Raw genomic sequence first — 10,129 nt, 5'->3', positions numbered from 1 at the left:
GCCCAAAGAACTGCATTGCTTTGGAGCCCTACACTTCTTGGGTCAGACAGAGGGCTGCCACCTACCTGATGCCATATGATCATCCGAGACCTACACTGTTGGATGTGGCTGGGCCTTCAACCCTCCCTACCCAACGTGTAGAGGAGTTGAGAGAAGAGGACCTTTCGCGTGCCTGGATCCGTGAGAGGGAAGAATTGCTGCAGCAGCTCAAGGAGAAAGATGCTATGATTGAATTTCTCGAGCACCGAGTGATCGACGATCCGAACGACACTTGGACTTCTCTGCTTCCTCAGTCATCCAAATTCTGGAAGAGGAAGTATGATCGACTTGCGAAGGAGAAGGCTGATATGGAGGCTGCCTATGAGAGAGAGATCAAGAAGTTGTGCACTTCTCGTCTTCCCGCATCCCGAGCTAATAGGGATCCATAGGATGTCATTTACCTTTCCTCTTTGTAATATTTAAATCAAAAATGCTGTATTTCTTTGTTTTGATATATTAAAAAAATATTTTCCATGAGCAATCAAAATGTTTAATATTCAAAATATTGCAAACAATACCCTAAAGGTTCCTTGAAAAACAAAGCATTTGCACAAGCATTTCATGCATCATTCTTGCATAAACAGGTACCCCATTTTTCTGGTCTTCTGGTTCTAACATCTGTTCTTCATTTATTTTGAAGACAAGCTGACTCACCGGTATTATACGAGAGTCAACTCTGCAAGGATCATGGAGCAGTTGGAACAAGAGAACCAGAGTCTGAGAGATGAAGTCGCCAGACTTGGCGCTCTGATGGAGCAACTTCTCGCTGCCCAGAATCAGCCAGCTCCTCAGCCAGCAACTCCGGTTCAACGGACTGTTATTTCCGAAGTGGCTACTTCAACGGTGCCTGTCAGTGCCCATCAGCCCAATGCTATGCCTCCCGGTTTTCCTTGGGGGATGCCTCCTGGCTTCATGCCTGATCTGCCAGCTCCAACATTTGCTCAAATGCCGGCATCTAGCCCGGTCCCTGTCCCCGTTCCTCCTGTCGTGCATACCATGCCTAGGATAGACGACACCATCTATCACTCTGAAGCTTCTGAGGGCTCAGATGTTCACGAGAAGATGGATGCTATGAACGATCAATTCCTCGAGCTGAGAAAGGAATTGAGAACTCTCAGAGGCAAAGATCTCTTCGGCAAGTCTGCAGCCGAACTTTGTCTAGTTCCCGGTGTCAAGATACCTGTTAAGTTCAAGGTCCCCGACTTTGAAAAATATAAAGGGAACACTTGTCCTTTGGCACACTTGGTCATGTATGCCAGGAAGATGTCCACGCAGACCGACAACGATCAACTCTTGATCCACTACTTCCAAGACAGTTTGTCTGGTGCTGCTCTCCGTTGGTACATGAGCCTGGACAGCGTCAACATCCGCTCTTTCAATGATCTTGGCGAAGCTTTCGTCAAGCAATATAAATACAAGGTTGATATGGCGCCTGACAGAGATCAACTCAGGTCTATGTCACAAAAGGACAAAGAGTCGTTCAAGGAGTACGCCCAGAGATGGCGTGAGCTGGCAGCTCAAATCACTCCACCATTAGAAGAGAAAGAGATGACCAAGATCTTTTTGAAGACTCTTGGGTCATTTTACTATGAGAGAATGGTGGCCAGCGCTCCCTCTGATTTCACCGAGATGGTGAACATGGGGATGCGTCTTGAAGAAGGTGTCCGCGAAGGACGGTTGGCAAAAGATGATGGTTCTTCCTCTAAACGATATTGAGCGTTTAAGAGGAAAGAAGGTGAAACGCATGCTGTGCAGTCTCAGCCAAAGCATCGAAGACCCTCTGTTCAGAGGAAGCCTGCACATCGTGCCGGACATCAGCACCAGGTGGCTCATGTAGCGCCTGTATTCAAGGATAATGCTCAACAGTATCAGCATCAGCAGCAATATCCACAACCGCAATACCAGCAACAGCAGCGTCCACAGCAACAGGCTTACCAGCCTCGTGGAAGTACGACCAATCAAGCAAACATGAACTACGATAGGAAGAAGGTCAGCTTCGACCCTATTCCGATGACATATGCAGAGCTTTATCCCTCCTTGTTGGAGAGGAAGTTGGTTTCTCCCAAGGATCCTCCTGCTATTCCTGCCAACCCGCAATGGTGGTACAAACCAGACCAGCATTGTGTCTACCATTCCGGTGCTCCGGGCCATAACGTTGAGAACTGTTTCCCGCTGAAGAATAAGGTTCAAGACCTTATGAGAAGTGGAATCTTGAGTTTTGAAGACTCAAACCCGAATGTCACCAGGAACCCATTGCCTTCGCATGGGAAATCTGTGAATATGATCCAGGAAGACCTTGGGAAATACAAGGTGAAGTATGTCAGTCATATCCGGCAATCGTTGGTTGATTTACATAAGATGCTGTGTCAGCACAGTTATTTGGAGCATAACCACGATAAGTGTCGTGTCTGTTCTGTTAACCGCTTGGGTTGTGATCAGGTTCGCCGAGAGCTTCAGAAGATGTTGAATGAAGGTACCATTGAGATTCTCCAGAATCGCAATGTTGATACAGTTGAACCCGAAGTGAATGTCATATCACCGGTGTTCAAGTTGCCAGAGCCCGTTGTTATTCGTTATAATAGCAACAAGCCCAAGGCTTCCCCTACTTTGATTATTAAACCAGCTGGCCCTGTGCCCTATTCATCCGATCGAGCTGTGCCGTTCCGGTACAATCCTGTTGCTGTCCAAGATGGAGTAGAGGTTCCTTTGCCTTCAACTTCCGTGACCACTATTGCTGATGTTAGTGGGTTGACCCGAAGTGGTCGTGTGTTTTCCGCACCTGCTAAAGCTCCTGCTGTTTCTTCTGAATCTGTTGAGCGTCCTGTGGGAACTGCTGTGAATGTTCAGAATCCGGCACTTGATGTTGCCAAATCCTCCTCGTCTGTACAAAAGACTCCCGTTTCTTCAGTTGTTGGCCCGAGTGGCATTGTTGATGAAGAATCTGATGAGATGCTGAGGCTCATCAGAAAGAGTGAGTACAATATTGTAGACCAGCTTCTACACACGCCCTCCAAGATTTCCATTCTTTCTTTGTTGCTGAATTCAGAGCCTCATAGGGAGTCTCTGCAGAAAGTCTTGGACCTGGCATATGTCGATCACGACGTCACCTTGGAACAATTTGATAGCATTGTTGCAAACATTACCGCTTGCAACACTCTGAGCTTTTGTGACGCTGATCTCCCTGAGGAGGGAAGAGACCACAACATGGCTTTACATATCTCTATGAACTGCAAATCTGATGCAATGTCCAATGTGTTGGTGGACACTGGATCATCCCTTAATGTATTGCCAAAATCCACACTCTCCAGATTGTCATATCAAGGTCCTCCTATGAGGCAGAGTGGGGTTGTTGTAAAAGCTTTTGATGGGTCGCGCAAGACCGTGATTGGGGAAGTTGATCTCCCGATCAAGATTGGACCAAGTGATTTCCAGATCACTTTTCAAGTAATGGATATTCACCCATCATACAGCTGTCTCTTGGGCAGACCATGGATTCACGAGGCTGGCGCCGTGACATCCACCCTACACCAAAAGCTGAAGTTTGTCAAAAACAAGAAATTGGTTGTAGTAGGGGGAGAAAAGGCTCTCCTGGTCAGTAACTTGTCTTCTTTCTCGTACATTGATGCAGAGGATGAAGTTGGGACTCAGTTTCAAGCTTTATCTATTGATGAACCAATCGAGAAGAAGTCTCCTTCATTCACTTCCTACCGAGATGCTAAGCTGGCCATTGAATGTGGTGCAGTTGCTGGTTTAGGGAAAGTGCTTGAACTTGAAGATAACCGATCCCGGGCTGGCATTGGCTATGGTTCTGGGGCATGCAACGAGCAAGGTCTGTTCACGAGTGGAGGATTCATCCATGCTGATCAACCTGCAGAAGAGGAAGCTGCTGCTATCATTGAAGAAGAAGATGCAGAAGACTTGAACAATTTTGTTATTCCTGGTGGTGTTTGCCACAATTGGGTCGCTGTGGATGTTCCTACAGTTGTCCATAGATCAGAGTAATTGTTCATTTTGTTTAAAACCCTTCTCCCATGCCAAAAGGAGAAGTGATGACATTGTTGGCAAAGCATATATACAATGATATTTTCATTCAATTTTTGCATTGTTAAACATTTGTTTTTCCTTTGTTTTCACTTTTTGCTTTTCTTTATGAAATCAGTGATCACAAAAAACCATAAAAACAAAAATAAAGGCTATAAAAGCAACATTTTTCATCTGCATAATGATTTGCTTGTTTAAAATTCTGAAGTTTTTTCTTAACCAAAATCATTATGCAGGTTGATCCTAAAACCCATTGAACATAATGATCCAACGCCATCTCCCAATTTTGAATTCCCTGTATTTGAAGCAGAGGAAGATGACGTTGAAGAGATTCCTGATGAGATCACCCGTCTCCTTGAGCACGAAGAGAAGATCATTCAGCCGCATCTCGAAGACTTGGAAACAGTCAACTTGGGGTCTGAAGATTGTGAGCGCCTGGTAAAGATTGGGGCACTTCTTGAAGAGTCTGTTAAAGAAGATTTGATCAGCCTGCTACGAGAATATTCAGATATCTTTGCTTGGTCCTATGAAGACATGCCGGGTTTAGATACAGATATTGTGCAACATTTCCTGCCTTTGAAGCCTGAGTGCGTGCCTGTGAAGCAGAAGCTCAGAAGAACTCATCCAGATATGGCAGTGAAGATCAAAGAGGAAGTTCAGAAGCAAATTGATGCGGGGTTTCTGGTGACTTCGACATATCCTCAATGGGTGGCCAACATTGTGCCTGTTCCTAAGAAGGACGGAAAAGTCCGTATGTGCGTTGACTACAGAGATTTGAATAAAGCTAGTCCAAAAGATGATTTTCCTCTACCACACATTGACATGTTGGTAGACAATACAGCTAAATTCAAAGTCTTTTCCTTTATGGACGGATTTTCCGGATATAATCAAATCAAGATGGCACCAGAGGATATGGAGAAGACAACATTCATCACACCTTGGGGAACATTCTGTTATCGAGTGATGCCCTTCGGTTTGAAGAACGCCGGAGCCACGTATCAACGAGCTATGACTACCTTGTTTCATGATATGATGCACAAGGAGATAGAAGTCTATGTTGATGATATGATTGCTAAGTCCCGAACGGAAGTTGAGCATATTGAGCATTTGTTGAAGCTTTTTCAGCGTTTGAGGAAGTTCAAACTTCGCCTGAATCCGAACAAATGTACTTTTGGAGTCCGTTCCGGCAAGTTGTTGGGTTTTGTGGTAAGTGAAAGAGGTATTGAGGTTGATCCTGCAAAGGTCAAAGCAATACAAGAGATGCCCGCACCCAAAACTGAGAAGCAAGTCCGAGGTTTTCTTGGCCGCTTGAACTACATTTCCAGATTTATATCCCACATGACTGCCACATGTGCGCCGATATTCAAGCTCCTCCGGAAAGATCAGTCTCATGATTGGACCGAGGATTTCCAGAAAGCTTTCGACAGTATCAAAGATTATCTGTCCGAACCTCCGATTTTGTCTCCGCCAGTGGAAGGAAGACCTCTGATTATGTACTTGACAGTTCTTGAAGACTCGATGGGTTGTGTACTCGGTCAACAAGATGAATCAGGGAAGAAAGAGTTTGCTATCTACTACCTCAGTAAGAAGTTTACTGATTGTGAGTCTCGGTACTCTACGCTTGAGAAGACGTGCTGTGCTTTAGCTTGGGCAGCTAAGCGTTTGCGCCAGTACATGATTAATCATACAACTTGGTTGATATCCAGAATGGATCCAATTAAGTATATCTTCGAGAAGCCTGCTTTAACTGGGAGGATTGCCCGTTGGCAGATGTTATTGTCTGAGTATGATATTGAGTATCGAGCTCAGAAAGCTATCAAAGGTAGTATCTTGGCTGACCATCTAGCGCACCAGCCGATTGAAGATCATCAGTCTGTTCAGTATGACTTCCCTGACGAGGAAATTCTGTATTTGAAGATGAAAGATTGCGATGAGCCTACACTTAATGAAGGTCCAGAACCTGGTTCCAGATGGACGATGGTGTTTGATGGCGCTGTTAATCAATACGGAAATGGAATTGGGGCAGTAATTGTTAATCCCCAAGGATCGCACATTCCATTTACAGCAAGGCTAACTTTCAAATGCACGAATAATATGGCGGAGTATGAAGCCTGTATAATGGGACTTGAAGAATGCATTGATTTGAGAATCAAGTATCTTGATGTCTATGGTGATTCAGCCTTGGTTGTCAATCAGATCAAGGGTGAATGGGAGACGAATCAACCAGGTCTCATCCCATACAGAGATTATGCAAGGAGAATTTCAACTTTCTTCACAGAAGTTGAATTTTATCATATTCCTCGAGAGGATAATCGGATGGCAGACGCCCTTGCAACGCTTGCTTCCATGATTGTTGTCAGATGGTGGAATGATGTTCCCAACATTACTGTGATGCGCTTGGACAGACCAGCTCACATATTTGCAATCGAAGAAGTGAAAGATGACAAGCCTTGGTATTTTGATATCAAGAATTTCCTCCAGAACCAGGTCTACCCGCCTGGGGCATCTGTGAAAGATAGGAAAACTTTGAGAAGGTTGTCAGGCAGTTTCTACCTCAGTGGTGAAGTGCTGTACAAGAGAAATTTTGATATGGTTTTGCTCAGATGCGTGGATAGACACGAAGCAAACCTGTTGATGACTGAGGTCCATGAGGGTTCATTTGGTACTCATTCCAATGGACATGCCATGGCTAAGAAAATGTTGAGAGCAGGCTACTATTGGCTGACAATGGAGTCTGACTGTTGCAAGTATGTGAAGAAATGTCACAAGTGTCAAATTTATGCGGATAAGATTCATATTCCTCCGACACTCCTGAATGTGATTTCATCACCATGGCCTTTCTCTATGTGGGGAATCGACATGATCGGCATGATTGAGCCGAAAGCGTCCAACGGACATCGGTTTATTCTCGTAGCAATTGATTACTTCACTAAGTGGGTTGAAGCCGCTTCGTACGCGAATGTAACCAGACAGGTGGTTGTGAAGTTTGTCAAGAACCAGCTGATTTGCCGTTATGGTGTGCCAGAAAGGATCATTACTGATAATGGATCCAATCTGAACAACAAGATGATGGATGAGTTGTGCGCTGAATTCAAGATTGCACACCATAATTCCTCTCCCTACAGGCCTAAGATGAATGGGGCTGTTGAAGCTGCTAACAAGAATATCAAGAGAATTATCCAGAAGATGACTGTCACGTACAAAGATTGGCATGAGATGCTGCCATTTGCTTTGCATGGATATCGTACGTCTGTACGCACTTCAACAGGGGCAACCCCTTTCTCTCTTGTTTATGGCATGGAAGCCGTTCTCCCAGTAGAGGTGGAGATCCCATCAATGCGAGTCTTGATGGAAGCCAAGTTGACTGATGCTGAATGGATTCAGAGTCGTTATGACCAATTGAATTTAATTGAAGAGAAGCGATTAACTGCCATGTGTCATGGTCAGTTATATCAGCAGAGAATGAAGAAAGCATTTGATAAGAAGGTCAAGCCTCGTGTGTTCCGAGAAGGTGACCTTGTGCTCAAGAAAGTTTTGTCTTTCGCGCCCGATTCCAGGGGCAAGTGGACTCCAAACTACGAGGGTCCATATGTTGTTAAGAGAGCCTTTTCAGGCGGAGCTTTGATGCTTACAACAATGGATGGGGAGGATTTCACTCGTCCTGTGAATTCAGATGCAGTCAAGAGATACTTTGCCTAAAAAAAAAAGTATATGCAAATAAAAAAAAAAAGAATGAAAAAAAACAGAATAACTCGCTAAGTTGAAAACCCGAAAGGGCGGCTTAGGCAAAAATGAGCGTCTCGGTGGAGAACCCGCAAGGGTAATCCAGGCAAAAATTAGAGACTTGAAAATAGAGATATATTTGCATACCCGCTAGATTGAGTACCTCACTCTGAGGCGATCTAGGCAAAAATAAGGGATTTGGCAAGTAACTGCATCCTGACAAGGCTTTCTGTTTCTCAGTCGTCATTTCGTCAGAAGATTCTCGATTCGTCGTCAACTGAAGCTTCGGATACATCGAGATTCAAATTGGTAGAGAAAGGATCATTATGTTCAATGTAGCCCTCTTCCAATATATATCACTGATTTCAAATTTGTACAGATCTATGGAGTCTTGCCATTGGCAGGCTACCATTCTATCAAATCAATTTGAGCCTTTTATCCAATTATTTGCACTCTTATTTGTTTCAATTCAACAAATGTTTTGCATGTTTTAAATTGATAAAATGTCATTGTTTTCAAATCAAATTTTTCAAAATTTGTTGTTTTATACAAAGTGAACATTCACAAGATTGAAAGGATACTTAAGAATATCTCAGTGCTCTCCCGAGGGTGGCATGATTCCTAACAGGTAAGACATTCGTTCATATTCCTGGTTTGGTGGTATCTTCTTTCTCCAGATCTTTGTTGGGGTTGTTCCTCAAACAAAGTTGTTGTTGGGGTTGTTCCCCAGTACAGTCGCAAGCAGATTGTTGTTGAAGACTTCGTTCTCTCCAGCAGCAGTTCCCCTAGCATGGGTGTTTTCTTGAGAAGTTTCGGCGGTTGATGGTTTGTCATCTTGGTGCCCCGTCACTTTCTCCAGTGGGTCGTATATCCCCAGACTTTATTTGTCTCCTCAGCACAGTCATGAGTATAACTGATTAATTGATACTCCCCTCGGAGTTGCGATTAGAGCTGTTATTAATATCCCCACCAGAGTTGCAAGTGGAGTTGTTACCGCTTTTCCCCATGCAGTGTGCCAGCAGGATTTGTCTGTTTCCGCAGCACGGTTGTTTTCTTTTTGAAGATTCGGTAAGTCAGTGGTTTGATACCCGGTACTTTACCTTTTCCCCGGCGAGGTCGTCTGCGGAATTGTTGCTATCTCTCCATCAGAGTTATTCTCTTCAGCAGAGCAGGATTTATTTTCCTACTCAGTGGTTGGTTTGGGTTGATATCCCCGCATTGCAACCATCTTTTCCTCAGCTTAGTCTGCAGAGTGTTTGTCGTGGCAGTTTTGCCAGTTGGATGCTCTTTCAATCCCCGATATGGTCGGATGATGGCTTTTGCCTCCAGTGAACGGATTGATTTCCTGACTGTTTGTGATCCCCAGTAGAGTGGCTTGCATTGCAGAATCTACTTGTTGTGATCAGTTTGCTGTGTATATTCTCCCCAAGTGGAGTGGTTTGTTGCAGAATATATTTGTTTGATCTGTCCTCCCTCAGTGTTTTGTTCCCAAGAGTGTAGCCGACGGTTTTCCCCAGTAGAGTTGCTTATGCAGTTACACTCTATTTGGATGATATCATTCTCCCTTAGTGGGTTGTTCCCCAGTGGAGTTGTGTGGATTTGCTTCTACAGCATTTGTGCTTGTGCTCATGCACTTTGTGTTTCTCAGTTGACACTGGGATCCCCTGCAGATATACTTTGGGATTTCTCTGGTTCCCCTACAGATTTGTCTTGGTGGCTGTCCTGCCCGTTGTGACTTTCTGTACCCTGTTTTGGGTTGTTTCCTGATATTTCTGATTCTCTGCTTCTTCAGCAGTACCTGCAGATCTTTGCTTTACAGCATGTGGATCTCCGCAGATTGGCTCTCCAGCTGGTTTTTCCCCTGGAAATATAATACCGGACGTTTGGTTCCTGAACCTGTTTGTGTTAGAACTGTCTGTTTTGTCAGCATTCATCAAACATAAATCACGCATATTCATGCATATTCATAAACATTCAGATATTCATGTTGCATTTCTTGCCATATATCTTTTGTTTGTCGTGTCTCCTGCAACGGGTGATATGGATCTCTTTACAGATCTCCCCAAGCAGATGTCGGGTGTTTAAAATCTCTCCATATAGAGTCTACCCCATAAGCAGAAATATGTCTGTCTTTCCTTCTGCAGTTCCCCACTGAGATTATCCTCGTGGATGACGGTTTCTTCCGTTTCCTCCCAACACATATATTGGGATGGATTTTCCTATTTGAGCTATATCCTCATTAGGACATGTCTTTATTCAGTCCGTCTTTTCGGATTATTCCCGAATTGGCTATTTGTCAGATGTCTTGTGCTTCCCAGTGGGTTAT

This window comes from Lathyrus oleraceus, chromosome 3, assembly GCF_024323335.1.
Source record: "Lathyrus oleraceus cultivar Zhongwan6 chromosome 3, CAAS_Psat_ZW6_1.0, whole genome shotgun sequence".
Taxonomy (NCBI): Eukaryota; Viridiplantae; Streptophyta; class Magnoliopsida; order Fabales; family Fabaceae; genus Lathyrus; species Lathyrus oleraceus.
The sequence above is the reverse complement of the archived record's forward strand: the minus strand, read 5'-3'. Positions refer to the sequence as shown.